Below are 15,485 nucleotides of genomic sequence, written 5' to 3'. Positions count from 1 at the left end.
CTTTTTGCAAAAACCAAAAGACTGGTTTGACGTTTTTCAAATCTTCTTATACGTGCCAGATTACAGAACAGTCTGACAACTCTTAGTTTTAGTACAAAACCGGGGGCCATTCTCATGCTGAAGAAGTTCACAATCTAAAGCAGAAATGCAAAGTAGAGGTTAACTTTCCCAATATATTCCACTCTCTTCAACCAGTTCAGCGAGTGCTTGCTTTACTTCTGATTTAATCAGTTACCTTCTATAGAGCAGAAGGTTTCTGAAGGATTTACCAAAACAGGCCTAAATCACAATCGTATTATTTCAGTTCTGTAAAGCTCCACAGAAGCACTCCTGAGGAGACAGCAGGTGTTTAACACACAACATTTAGCAGAAGGGAAATACATGGCAACCAGGGAAATAGGCTGGCATTTAACAACTTGGAGACTCACAAGGCATTTTGCTTCGTGGGAGGAACACAGACAGGAAACGGATGCAGTGTATCAGACAAGGGCACTACCACGTAAACTTTTCAAAGTAAGGTGCTTGAATTGGATGTGGAAGAATAAAGGAAGCCAGGAGGGGCTGGTGCAGTGTGACAGAAGAAGCGGGAGGAGAAGATTATTTTAGGTGCCTCAATCCGGAGGTGGCACACAGGAGATCGGGGTGGCCAGAACAAATGATTTGCAGCAGACATGACAAAAAGCAATGCAGAGAGTTTCCAGAGGAAGGATGAAAGGAGAGGACACAGCACACAGAAGTACAACAGACTGTAAGGCACGTACTGCAGGATTTGCCAGCATGTGAGGTTCAAGAAAACAGTTCAGTGAAAAATACAAGTGTGCTGCAGGCTTACGTAGCAGGCGCCGTAAGAACTACTGAGTCTCAGGGACAGGCATTTTAGCCACAAGGTAAGAAACTCCTTACTTCATAAACCAAACACAAGTTAATAACAAAGATGTCTGAAATGCAAGGTAGAGGAAAAAAAAAAAATCAGATTAAAAATGCAATAACACTAACCAGCAACTAAGCAGAGAGACTCCTAAGCAGGCCACGAACAAAGCAGGCAAGACGTGGAGAAACCCAAGAGTTATACAAATAATCTTAGAGTTGACACCAATGACCGAAGCGAGCACCAGCCATGGGTGAGAAGGGGAAGCCCGGGAAGGGCCCAGAAGCAGAGCTGCACTGAAATGTGCGGGGAGCGGGGGGAAAGATGCAGCCTCAATAAGGGGACAGAGCTGCTGTAGGACAAGAGGTATAAAATATGTTTGCCAAAATATTTTCTACAATACATACATGCTTTCTTGGGGAAAGACAAAGAGAATATTCATGGAACACAGGAGATCTGGCTTCTGTTTTGGGCTTTTTCAGAAATTTGCCTTAAAACTTCAGATAAGTAATTTTCTATCTCTATCTGACTTCCCTTCGCCCTTTCCCAATGTTATCTATTTAAACAGCAAACTGAAGTTTGGGCTGTTTCTTGCATCTCTTCACTGAGCATCTCACACAAAGAGAACCGACTTTATTTGTATAAGCAAAGTGTTACTGCAATATCACAACAGTATCATCATTTAGATAATGCTTTAGATGTTTAAAAAACAAGCAGATGGGCAAATAAGGGTTTTTATTAAGGGACCTTACCTAGCACTGTGACATAGATGACAAACAAGAAAACTCAGGCAAAATAATTCATGAATATGAGCTCGTGAAGTTAAGTCAGGCATAAAATCAAGTTGTACAATACAGAGACAGCACCAGTATCTATCAGCTGGTCTTTAAGTAGGCCTGCTAAACTATAAAAAGATAAAATTCTCAGCTAATCACAAAATGAAAACCCGCTTATCACACAATGTTTACTTTATGATGTGATCTATACAAAAACCAGATACCTAAGAGAAAAGTCAGCTTAATTCCGATTTACATTTGTACTCTGCACTGACTTGAGCACATCTCCTAAAGAAATATAACGCAGACAGCAGGAAAGTAAAATTAAAGTAGAAAACAGAAGTGTTTCAAATAATGATATACGGTATACAGATCATTTATATGCCCTTACATATACTGGTATACTATCTTTTTGTGAGGAGAGGGGGAAAAATGGTTATTTTCTGCTGGGAATGCAAGTACGATTGCTCAGTGCTCATACAATGTCCTTTGTACACCACAGAGTGCTGCAATACCATTTTTAGGCTTCCACAGGCGGGTGTGGGCTATTAATATGACAAGTCAGCTCTAATGCTGCAGAATGAACCCCATTGCAGAATTACCCTGAAGGCAGTTTGCTCTACAAAATTGTACACCTGTTAAGTCAACATTTTTCACTACTGCTTTCAAAAGCTGATGGGTTTAATAAAGAGAGTTCATTTATGAACTCCAGAATAATTACTTGGGTCAAATTCTTAAATATGGTGGAAATGGTAATTCGATTCAATCACCGTCACACTGTGACGTCATCAGAAATATTCCTACAATAGCAGGATACTTCCATAAGTCAAATGGTTTAGGGTAGCCTGCAAGTATTACTTTCTGCTCTATCTGCTTTAGACCAAATAACTTCAGAAAACATAACTTAGTAAAGGTTCATCAATTTTTGAATCACACATCTCTGAATACTAACGTAAGTAGTCTTTCTAGCAAGCAAGGCAAAAGTCTTTCCAAAAAGCAAATGTCTTCTTGTCTATATATATATATATATATAACCACAAACATCTTAAAGCTTACATCAATGGAAATAACTTGAAAACCCTTAGAAAACAGAATGGATCAGCATTCAGATAAACCCTCCATGTAGACTACAGCTATGAACTAACAATGAATAGTTTTTCAGTTAAAAAGTTTATCACCTCTGATAAAAAAATGGCTTCACATTTCCATGCAATCAAATATGGTATTGTTTCAAATAAAACCAATTTTGCAAAATGAATTAGCAAAGCAAAGACACTCATTATGAATCAGTATCTTCATTTGTGTAGCATGAGCCTCACTCATGCCCCTCAGCTTCAGAATCAAAACAAAAACTTACACATCTGAAATGGATGCAGCTCCCAAGACCTCCAGGGCTCTTCAGGATCTCAATGAGGTGATGGAGATCACCCTGCAAAAAGGCTAATGTTCTTCTTGTGCTACATCTCCAACTCTTTCAAGACACATATCGATCTGCTTGTGTAGTTTGTGTTTAGCTTAACCCAGTTGTTCTTTTTATCAATTTTAATCACTCACAAGTGGGCTGGAAAGTGACAGAGTAGATATTGAATTCTCATCTCCCCATGTGCTAAATGCATTAAGATGAAAGTAATTTTTACATATACTACCATTAAGTGCACTTATATGAGCTAATTCCTATTCTGTCTAAAATACTGAGTTACAAAAGATGCCAGGAAGATTTCCTGTTCAAAATAAATAATTAATAGGTACTAGACAGTTACACACTAAGAAGAAATGGAGATCTGTCCTTTTCACAGTACAGCTAGAGAAGTATTTGAGTTTGCACTTTCCAGGTTATTGTGTCACTACATACCACAGAATGATACATCCATATGTACCCACAAAAATACTTTAATGTTTCCAACTCTCTCACCTGCAAAGACTCTTTAATTCCCTGCTTTTATAAGCTTAAAAAAGTAAACAAAAAGGAAGTATTCATGAAATTCAGTCTTCCCTCTTACTACATTTTCTTCAACAAGCAAAATTCAGCAGTAAAGGAGGGGAGGGGAAAAAAAAAAGCTGTTCTTATTTGGCCTACGAATTACTTGCAAAATGAGGCTGTAGCCGAAGTTGTGTCTTTCCCCATTTTGAAACTCCAGGACAATGATTGAGCCACTGGTCCCAAAAACTGACTTGCTAAGATGAGCTCATGTATGCGTGCAGAGTGCTGCAGCATTCTTCAAGGGGCTGCGATACTTCCAGACACGTAAGACTGCAATAGGAATGGGGTATAGATATGTCTTGTCAGTAATATTTCTGTTACTGTCTAAGGCAAAATTAGAAAATTACAGAAATTTCTGAAATATTCTATGTTTTATCTTCCTGGTAAAATTATTTTTTTCTCCAGTTTTTTGAAGTCTAAGTCAGTTAGTTAATGCAAATCATTAATGTCTTCCACATTTCTGCTCTCTTGTTAAAATAGCAACTACTATGATCAAATGTTAAATTTTGTAAGGGAAAAAAAAATAAGCGTAGTGCTGGAAGACGATCCAAAGACTGTTTAATTCAAGCCTACTCATGGAAGCATGGTAAGAGTAGCTTGACAGTTCAGGCAGGTTTTTTTTTTTTGTCTTTCTCTAAATTTGTCTTAAAACCTTCTGAGGAAAGGTATTCTGTAACTTCTCTACAAGCCATGTGATTAGGCTAGTGACTAGTTAGCCTTGAGGCTGTTTTTTCCCTTTGCATTTAACCCAAACAGGAGTATTTTGCAACTGAAAGAGATGTTAGCACTCCCCCTAAGATACACAGGGTCATAGATCACCACCTTCTTAGAACCATCTCATGCTTATCAAAAGATTTATGATCCCCATCTCTTTGCTAGACTGAACAAATCCAGTTCTCTCAATCTTTCCTTATAGGTCATGCTTCCTAAATCTGTCGTCATTCCTCTTATTCTCCTCCAGCTTCTTTCATAAAACAGAGTGCATGCCCAAAACAGTGCATTTTTCTTGCCAAGTTTGACCATCACTAACCCAATAAAATGGTTACTTCCTGCATCTTGCACACAACAGCCCTGCTAACGCAATCCTGGACCAGGATCTGACTTTTGGCACTGGCGTCAAGTTGTTGGCTCACACTCGCTTGTGTGCCACTAACGCCCAGCTCTTCTCTTGCGGCACCGCTGCCTTCCACACGTTCTTTCCCGCTTTAACCTAGGCAGCCAACTCTTATTTTTCCTCTGCTAGAGCTACACACACACCACAACATCCCCTGGGAAAAGTAAGGGAAAAGTCCAAAAGTCATTCCAGGTATGATGTCTGAAACCAGAGCATGCTTTGTGTCCCAAGACAAAGACGTGATTGAGGCGGCCTCGCTAAAGGACAGGAAAGTGAGAAAACAGGAGAGGCAGCTAAGGACCTAACAAAGCAGAAGTAATTTGAAAAAACTCAACTTTTAAAATAGCATCTCACTGAAGCACATCAAAATGCATGTAAAATGCCCAAACCTTCCTTCTTCCTCCACAACGACAATTAATACTTTGACTCATAAAATTGCAGGCAAAGTTGTCTTCTCCCTGCAGGCTGCCATAACAGCCAAGCCTTCTTCCAGGGTTTGAGGAGAGAGCAGCTGGAAGCCACCTCCAGCCCTGCCGTGCAGCTCTACGCATCAGAGCTAGGATCCCCTTTGCAGCTTCTGGGCTGGAATAAGGGCTTAGATTTCTTGGCATTTCCCAAGTGGGAAGATTATTTCCATGATAACCATGATAAGTGTAAAAGCCTTATGGCTTGGAGGACCTATCGGCACCTGCTTGAGCAGGCATATATAGGTGTTACACACTGTTACCTGAGCATCCTTAGTGCAGGCAACTCCTCTGAAGATCCTCCTGCTGCTCCTATCACTGTTTACCAGCATAACCACTCATTTTACTCAAGTTAGTCCTGGTAACACTAGTGAATGAGGGGTAGAAAAAAATCTGGGTTGAATGGCTGTAATTCTACACTAAATTTCCCTCAATTCCATAAATGTTTTTTACTGCTTAACTCTGTCCTTTCCCTTTACCCACCAGCCCATCAGAGTGAAAGGGCCCAACCCCTGCAACCCTTTTGACCTGGGCTACAGACCTTCCCTGCTGAAGGAAAGACAAAGAAAAAATGCTGCAGAAAATCATCAGGAATCTCTAAGGGAGGCCCCTCACCTCAAGAATATCTAGTCAGCAAACAGAACTTCACACGAGGTTTTTTGGCTTTCTGGTATAGCCCTAACGAAGAGCTTTGCCTCCTACAGCAAGAAATGACATAATCTGCACATTCTAACTTCTCGTTTGTGCTCACTGAGCTATGTGATTTGTTCCTTTCATTCAGCTCTGAAACCTGCACAGATTTTGTGAAATGGATGTTATCTCTGTAATCCATACAAGATCTTTTAATTATTTTTTTTATTTTTATTAAATAAACAATTTCTGCCTTTTAAGGGCCAGTATAAAAATAAAGTTACTGCTAAGACCTGTCACAATGGTTTCCCACATACAGAAAAGGATTTTCTGTTTGACAGAAGTTGTACCACACTATGAAGAAACAAACTGCATATACCTGAGGTTTTTATTTCACCATCTGCAGTAGGTAGGTATTCTCAAATAAATCAGCATGATAAGTACAGTGATGAATCTCTTTTCAAATTTCAGTTGTCACAGAGCCTCTATTTCTTGCAATTAAAAAAAAGGGGAAAATGCCTGCTATTCAATGGAAATCAGAACAGCGTTTTCATTTAGAAGGTCCATTTATTACACAGTTGAGGGCTTTCTTTTTTTTTTTTTTTTAGCAGTTGACAACTGCCCAGCAACAGCAGTCTATGTTTGCAGTCACTATTTTAGGCTACATCACATGTCAATTACATAACCTTGTTTTACTGCTCTTGAACTGGTTCGAACAACCTGGGAAACAGATTAGGGCAGTCCCTCCCAGCCGGCCGGCCGCATGCAACGGCAGGACCCGCGCTGCAGCTCCAAAGGCTGCAGCCACAGTAAGTCCCTCTCTCCGTAACTAGTTACTTATTGCTAGACCCACCTGAGACATTTGATCATTAACTTCCTCAGCTCTGTTTAAACCAGTCCAGTCTAACCACGGTAAACTAATAAACTCGATTCCGCACGCTGAGATTGATATGTAATGCAGAATAAGCCTATAAATGCCACAGACAAGGTACGTAACTTAGATATGAATATCGCCCCTTCATTTCAAATAGCGAACGCTCAGGATTTGTATTTTAGATACTGAATCTCAGGCCTTCCCAAAATTCAGTCTGACTTCAGGGTCCATCTCCCTTATTACTCCACCGTTTTACTCATCTGACCCTCTCATTCCCAGACGATACGCTCTTCAGCTGCAGACAAAGGCTGTATCTGCCAATTGCTCAAGACAACAGTATCGATCTATTATTAACATGATTACATTATAGCATAGATATAGTCTAAATCCTTCTCTGAAGCAATTTGGAGCTTTTTCTCTTTTATGATAAATTAGACTTAATTAAATTTTGTTTTGATTTTTCACAAAATATTCACCACATCTGGGATATTTCCTGCTTACTACTTATTCTCCACTACCCTCTGCTAATTTTAGATCCCAAGACAGCTTTCAGTTTCTTTACCCTTTTATATTATTGGATTAATTTAACTACTAATTTTACGATATTTTCACAAGTCTCATTACTTTCTACTCCCCCCTCCTTTTTCTTTCCTTCAATAAAATTTATTTTCTTTCTCCTTTACTTATTTTCATCTTTAGTTTTCTACCTCTCTCTTGCTCCACAGCTCTTTCTTCAGACTTCTCATTTACCTTCTAAATGTATTATTTTCCCCGTTCAGCCAGTAATTGGAGATTTCATAGGGCACACTTACACTGCAGTCAAAGGTATGGCTACACAGCTCATTTCATAGACCCAAGCAAAGTGCACTAAAATTGCCTGAGAGATGGAAAACAACATAGTCTCAACATCATTGTTTTCTGCAGGGTCTACAAAACCCAGCTAAGGCTCTTTTAAAAGCACAGGCACATCAGTTGGTGCTCAAATAGCAAGGATAGTCTATGAACTTCTGCAACACAGTATTTTTTTGAATTTTCTCTGTGCTTTAAACCTTGTATTTAACTGCTATTTAATTACATCATGTTATAATTAAACAGTGTTGATGAAAACATTCTCACATCCAGCACATTGGCCTGTGATCACCCCATCTTCTTCCTCTGTCTAATCTGAAATACACTACCGATGCTTACTCAGTATCCTGGAGAAAGAGCTGCAGGTTGTCCTTAGGTGGTGATCACACCATGAACAATGACTTAATGCTCTGCACATTAACTGCCACACTTATTTCCTCCAGAAAGCCAAAGGTTGAAAGCACAGATGAACTACCAGTGTTTCCTGCAACGGTGACTACACCTATAAAGCCGATTCCCCTATTTTCTGGAAGTGAAGCAGGGGAGTTCTGTGTCCCCTGATACTTTAAATGTGAAAGTTTTCAAACTGCCATACTGTTACGCACTCCCTATGCACATCTAAGAGCACAGACTCCAACGTTCTGCCCACTTCAACATGGAGAGCGTCTCCTGCTCCTTCAGCTTCCCAGGAAACCTGCTTTCATCCTGGGCTGAGACCAGGCTAACAAAACAATTGGTATGGTCTGGTGATCCTGGCAAAGGAGATGAGAAGTTATAAAATGGTTCTCACTCACTATTTTAAGCAGACTGAAAGGGCACCGATGAGAGGGCTAAAGGAGAGAGAGGAAATTTGGCAAGGGAACACGGGATGTGGCCCAAAAGAGGCTACTATTTTCTGCAGGAGAAACCATCCAGCAGGGACGAAACCTGTTAACAACAGTGAGACAAGTGAGCAAGAAAATATACATAAATATCACATATTTGAGGGACATGGGCACATTTTCTTCTGCCATGATTAAAACATTCTGCAGAATTTTGAAAGCCTCTGCAAGCCTGTGCCTGGTGCTCCAGCCATCCCATTATCCAGAGGGACCCAGCCATCAACACAAGACATGCCCCAGCCTGGTACTGAAACCATCCCCAAGGCTCCCACTGTCATCTCCACAAAAGAGGCAGAGTTCGTACCCACCAGCCACATCAACAGTTGGTGACAGAGGACAGCTGAGGCCTCCTGAAATCCAGAGGAGCTAAGAAAGCTTTTGGTTCAGCATGTTGGAACTCTAGACATGGCCACACAACTGACTATGCAGTAGTTCCCTTTTCATGTGGTCAAAGAAGTGTTGAATGCTATTAGACAGAACAGAAAAGGAACAGGGAAAGTATCTGATCTTCACAACGCATTTACTATTGAGTGAAATCATACAGAACTGGAACTCTGTTTAGGAGGAAAACCAAGGAAAAATTTCTACAAACACCAAAATAACTTTGTTATCAAGCTAAATCATTTTGTTTCTGTTTCAAAATTGGTTTTCAGTTCATTTGCTTTTGATTTTAGATTGTAATGGATACAGTAATACAAAGAGTGAAAATTAGAGCTTTAGAGGATGCTGTTTTAACAAAATCACACATCTAATATTTCACAGCATTTTCTTTCACAGCAAGTTTCCAAATTTTCATTTAGGTTTAAATTTTAAATGAAGACTAATTTTGAAGTCTCTAGATGCTGTTATCTGCAGAGTAGTACATATGATAGATTTATAAGAGATCATGTTGCATGCATGATGCCTACTTCTGCTTTCCCATGCTAAAAATCTGATAAGGCATTCTTGACATACTACAAATTTCAATGCACTTTAGTGGAAAATTTCAGTGTACAAGAAGTGGTCTAGAACGACTGGAAAGACTTTTTAAATAGGCATAATACAAAAATCTTAAACTGCAAGTGAAATGCCCTTCCATTTTGACTGATAAAACTGGTGAAGCGCACTGCTATATTTACATACGTGATGTAGTATCCTGCTCTACAAGTAGCTCACGGTTACAACGGGATTTCAGGAAGTAGACAGTGTAAATCAAGGTTTGTGTGAAATATCAAGTTCATTTAAGGGAATGTTTGAGAGGGTTTGGGGGTGGGTGTATTCTGGAATTTGGAGGACTAATTGGTAATGTAAGGTTTTCTAGCTGACTGTATGGCTCCCTAAGCCATGCTTCTTCAGTTGAATACTGAAAATATTCACCTCCATGAAAATATTCTTATTTGTAAGAATGTGGGACTGAAGGCTGTTACACTCTATTTGCTATTTCAGACTGCTTAGTCTGCCCCACTCTCCTACTGATACATTCAGGCATGTATCAAACTGTCTCTGTAGTAATCATAGACAAACTAAGAGAGAACTACTATTCTCATAGGACAGGCAGAAAAATCAAGGTATACAGCATTAATTCTATAGGCAGTTTGCTTCACAAAGTAAAACTTTACCCCACTCTTGATCTCAGTGAAAATGTTCTGTTAACTTTTTTTTTTTGTTGTTAAAAAAGTAGCTACCCTTTGGTTTTTGCAAACATTTGAAGTTTAAGTCTGCTATGTCCTTGCATTTAGCATGCTCAGCAGATCATAAATTTTATTCTGTGTGAATGACACATCATCTTCAAAGCATATTTTTCTCTTTCATTTTTCATGTACAGTTTACTACAGCTCAGACGGGAAATATGCTAAATTCATAATAATGAATATTACTATGAATAAGAGCGACAATTTAAAATATTGTCAGCACATATGTTGACAAATCTTTTCCTCTTGCACCCTGGTCAGTAATAATTTTCTTTTAAAGGCTGAAAGCAATACCATCACAACAGAGCCTTTTAACAGAATCTCCTGAGATTCCAAACACAGAAATGTTGACCAAAACAGTATTAGATGCTCAAAGTGAACTTAAAAGTTTTCTGCATTTGTTTGCTGCCGTTTTAAAAAGGAGTCTGTTTTATCCTTTGAAATATGTACATGTCCACCTAGTTAGTTTCTTCATTTTTTCTCTCCATTTATTTATTTTTATTAGGAATCAAGGCTCTGTTATTCCAGGTAAATCTGAAAAAACACTTAGAAGCAAGAGGATGAGGGGATAGCAGAAGATTTGACAATTATAATGAAATTTCACAGTACATTTACTGTCAAAATACTATAACAGCCTAGAACAAAAGGTGTAAATTAAGTAGCAGAAAAGCTATTACACCAACTACAATAGCTATTTTCATCTTTAAAGGAATGAGCGGCTCTTTCCAAGCACCCCTGCAAAGCGTGTGCAGAATTTCCAGGCTGTAGAGTCACGGGTCCCAGCCCTCTCCACCCACCAGAACTCAGGTCAGGCTTGCCAGGTCGCTTTGTCCACAGTCCCTGTTCACAAACCCCTGAACGGGACAGGGCAACCCTTCCATGCCCTGGAAAACACCAGCTTCATCCTTTGCTTACTCATCCAACCTCAAGAGGCTGAGCAAAGTATCACATAGCAGCAAAAACACTAAAGCTAATTATCTCAAATTTTATCAGATATCATCTCACAAGTGACACTCCCATGGTCCCTTTCAGCCAGGCATGCTGGATCCAACGCCTCTGGCACCAGGATGAGCTCAAAGCAAGAGTAAAGCTTGTCCTTCAGTGACAGCCATCACACTGGGCACCAAACCCATGCCTTCATTACCACAGCTTTTCACTAGGAATTGCAAGTTGCTTTGGCACAGAAATAAATGAAGTGGTAATCTTTTGCACTGGAATCGTCCCATAACTTGAACAACTAAAGGCATAGATGACTTGATCTACATCCAGCATTTTCTACACCTATAAAGTTATCACTGGGAGTTAAAAAAAAATAATCTTTTAAAGCATAACAATTTTTTCAGACAGATAATTCATATGCCAGAGTGAGATCTTGAAGGGATCAGACCTTTCCTTCATTATAAGGGAATGGATATTTAGGTAAAGACAAGTATCGACCCAAATGATAGCGGCCACTGAAAACAAAACTGAAAAAAGTGACACAGGATAACACAAAAAACCTCATCTCAGAGCATAAATACACCACCACCAAGGCATAAATCAAATTATTCCATTCTACTTTCAAAAATCATTCTGCCTAATTTACCTAATTGATATTTCAAAATTTCTTTTGCTCAGTGAAAACTAAAGACCAGTTACTACATAATTTATATCCAGAATTCACCCCTGGATTAGGGTAGCTCCTTCTCCTCCATGGTATGTATCCTCACTCCTTGCATTGAATACATTTAAGAAAAACAAAATAAAACATTTCTCAGTCTATTCACATTTAACTTCACATGCCGCATGTTTGAACACAGACTTTTTACAATTCTAATTCAATTTTCATAATTAAAATTCCAGTAGTACTAAGCAGATTGAATTAGTTTTAGTTTCCTGCAAGTAGCTATTTAATACAAACTCATGTGAACCGAAATGTCATTGCTTACAAAAAGTGTATGAGTAGCACAGAAATCCTTTGGGGTAACCTTCATAAAACACAGCAATTTTCTTGTTAAAGCAAGAGATGCTAGCCATTGCCAAAGACCAACTTCTTCAGCAACAGCTATCAGATCTAAAGCTTGCAAGAGAGGTCAGTGAAGCAAACGGATGATTGAGGGTGGTGGTCACTCAGCGTAAAGCCGTCGTATGAGCTCAACCTCAGTTTCACGTGGCTGACACGTGTATTTTTGTCTTCTGTAAATGGTGGGTTTCATCACCAGCATCAAAAGCAATTGTTTTATCTTTGAAAAATGATAGTGACTAAAGCCAAAATTCCACTTGTCTGAAACATGTTTTGTGAGTAAAAGTGATAAAATTTGAATTAAGAAAATGGAAATTTTAAAAAGATCACTGACATCAAAAACCTGATCTGCCTTCTAGTTATGCCAGATTTCAAGTGTGATGCAGTGCAATCCAATTTCTAATTACAAGAGGATAATCCAGTCCTATGCTTTTCCTAATACTTTCCAAATTTTCAAGCTGTTTTGCCACCTTTAGAAGTAACTTTGAAACTACCAAGCACCAGCATTAAAAGCCTCCCTGAAAAGGTAGATTTGTGTCTGAAAACATACAAAGAAAAGATCAAAACTAAAATTAAAAGCAGATGCACTTTATGTATTAAAAGGTTTTTCCACTTTGATAAGTGGATTATAATGAAGTGTGGCACCATGTTTCATACAATTTATTAATCCAGTCCCACTTATTTACAGTCTGAAGCAGCGTAATGATTTCAAAGTTGGAGCACAGCCAAAACTCACATGCAGAAATAATTAAAAAGTTATGTGGAAAGATCGGTCGTTGTTGGGTTTTGGGGGTTTTCCAAAAAGACAGACTGACTTTTAGTTAACCAGAAGACCAAAGTTATAGTACTCGTAACACAAGATGAAGTGCAAAAGTGAACTAATTTTTGAAAGGGAATAGATGCTACAAAAATATAACTGGAGCCTGACTTGCTCTGCCATTAGAGCCCCTCTAAGCCAGAAGAAGCTGGTACAGAAGACCTCTCTACATTAGTGCTGATGCAACCAACGGAACTCTGTTTTTTCCAGATGGCACCTATATCCTGGTCTTGAGTTAATCCATCAGCTACATAACTTGGCAAAAAATGGTAAGTGAATAACATTCAAAATATTGTAGAAGCATGGAAGGCTTGACTTTCAGGAGGACAAAGAAAAGCTGGAAAGCGGAGCACGTAGGTCATGGTGGGGAGAGCCTATGTTCAGATGATGCCTCCACAAAGCTTCTCCGGCCTCTGAAAGAGGCACATCATCATCCCCACAGGCTTTCTTGGACTGCTTGAAGGTCCACACTTTCTTCTGCAGTAGTGTTTTTGGCAAGGCAAAGCTGAAACTAGTCCAAGAGTACAAAGCCATTTATACCTGTACAAAGCAACCAGAGGACTCTGCAGGATAGGAATGACGGTGCTTTACCTCTATTTACCCAAGTTAAGATGTCTACACCAAGTAAAAGGGGAAATTGGGTCATAAATGCAAAAAAATCCACTATTTCTTTGCAGGGAAAAAAGTGCTGGTCGGCAGTTTCTTCCTGGACACAGCATACTTCTTTTGCCTCTAGGAGCATCCTTACCCCTCATATTTCCAAGGTAATGGTCCCTGAAGATATTGAGCCACCAGTGCAGCTATCAGGAATACTTATTTTGAAGGGTGAAGTACACAGATATGGAAATACTGCTGGAGATGCACTCATGCAGGAAATGTATTTTATTTATTCACTGATGCACAATGCCCAGTTCATTTTATCCACTACACTTCTCATCCACTAACCTCTCTCTCCTTCTATTCCTCACCTGAAAAAAAAAATGTTTATCCAGTAAGCAAGAAATCTAGAATCCAGTTCACTGTTACTATTTGTCAAGATTTACTTGATGAGAAGACCCTATACCAATTTTGTTATTAAAAACTTCTACAGCAAATTCCTACTGAGGATAAGCCACTGCCAAATGGAGGCAGTTTATCATATTGGGAAGATACTCTGCGGAGCATCAGAGGGACTACTGCTTATTTTCACCTTTTCATTGGAAGTAGGAAGAAAGGAGGAAGAGTTGTCAGCGTAAGTATGGAGAGAAAAATAATATAAAAGGGTGTCAAGAAATCAGAAGCAAAGACAGGAAACAAGCATTAAAATTGCAGTTGGAAAAATGCTACTGCATGTACCAAGGGAGCAATTCAAAATAAAGAGTTAACAACAAAGCAAAATAACAATGCAAAATTTGTAAAGCATCAACATGAAAAGACACCTAGGAATAAAAGGATAGTCTGGATATAAGAAGCAATGTGGCAAAGGAGAACTAAACACCAATCACACCTCTGGCTGTTTCTGTAGGAGCATTACACAGCGGAGCAGGTTAGCATGGCAGTGCTTGCTTTATGCATTTCTTTTGCAGCCGCACCTGGAATATTGTATGCAGTTCAGGCACTTCATTACTGGAAGATATAAACAAACTGGAGGAAGTCCAGAGAAGTGGAACGGAAATGATTAGAAGCCGGAGGGAGTGATTTACCAAGAAAATTTAAAGTAGCCCTCTACCTGCCTGTAACTTCTCTGATAATTAGAGCCAGGAAATGATAACAGCCTAGTTCAAGTCTCCAGTCACGTGCCTTAAGCCCTTTTGCCCTGGGCACTTAAGCATGTGCCTCGTTTTAAGAATAAAGAGTACACAAAGATTTTGACCTGATGAATAGAATAAGGTTGAGCAAGGAAAAAAAAATTATGCTACATATCAGTGGAATTATCCCAGGAATGAATTATGGTTAACTGAGTTACCATAAAAGATGGAGATTGTATTGCTTGAAATTTCATATTTTATTGATGATAATGTAAAGAGTTATTCACATTTAATTAAGTTTATTTTCTGTGAGACAACAAGACTATTAAAAATTAACAGTGTTACCTATGTACACAAGTCTTTGCCACAGACACATAGCACCCAGGTATCCTGCCCAGGCAAAGAGACCTGACTAAACAAACATTTTTACCCCGGACTGTGTAAGCCAGGTGGGACAGATCTGAAAAACAACAAATTATATCCTAACAGGAAACTAACTGGATTCTCCTAGCTCCTCATGCACCAACATTGCTGGGAAGTGATTTTTAGGAAGGCAGCTTTTTATATAACTGTGGAGCTGTCAGCGGGGCTCTACTGAAAGACACTTAAAAGTCATGTAGTCACTGCCAGAGTCTGATATAAGGAACAAGCGATTACCATTCACACAGGTTTTGCATGCAGTCTGGGGAGGAGGGTGAGGAAAAAAAAGAAAAAGAAAGAAAAACAAACCAAAATAAAGCAAAGCCCAGCTGCAGGCAGCCTGCAAACAAGCCTGCTGGGATGCAGCTTGCTATATAATCCCCAAACAACATTCCAGGCCAACAGCCATGTT

At 39.2% G+C, this 15,485-nt stretch overlaps 1 protein-coding gene across 1 annotated transcript in view; it reads right to left on the bottom strand.

Annotated features, from left to right (window-relative positions):
* LOC104530135 (mineralocorticoid receptor) overlaps positions 1 to 15,485 on the bottom strand; it is a 95,757-nt gene that overhangs the window by 60,178 nt on the left and 20,094 nt on the right. The gene's annotated exons all lie outside the window — the stretch shown is intronic.

Source organism: Antrostomus carolinensis, unplaced genomic scaffold (assembly GCF_000700745.2).
Source record: "Antrostomus carolinensis isolate BGI_N321 unplaced genomic scaffold, ASM70074v2 scaffold36238, whole genome shotgun sequence".
In the NCBI taxonomy this organism is placed as follows: Eukaryota; Metazoa; Chordata; class Aves; order Caprimulgiformes; family Caprimulgidae; genus Antrostomus; species Antrostomus carolinensis.
Note: the sequence above shows the minus strand (reverse complement) of the source record. Positions and strands in the feature narration are given on the sequence as shown.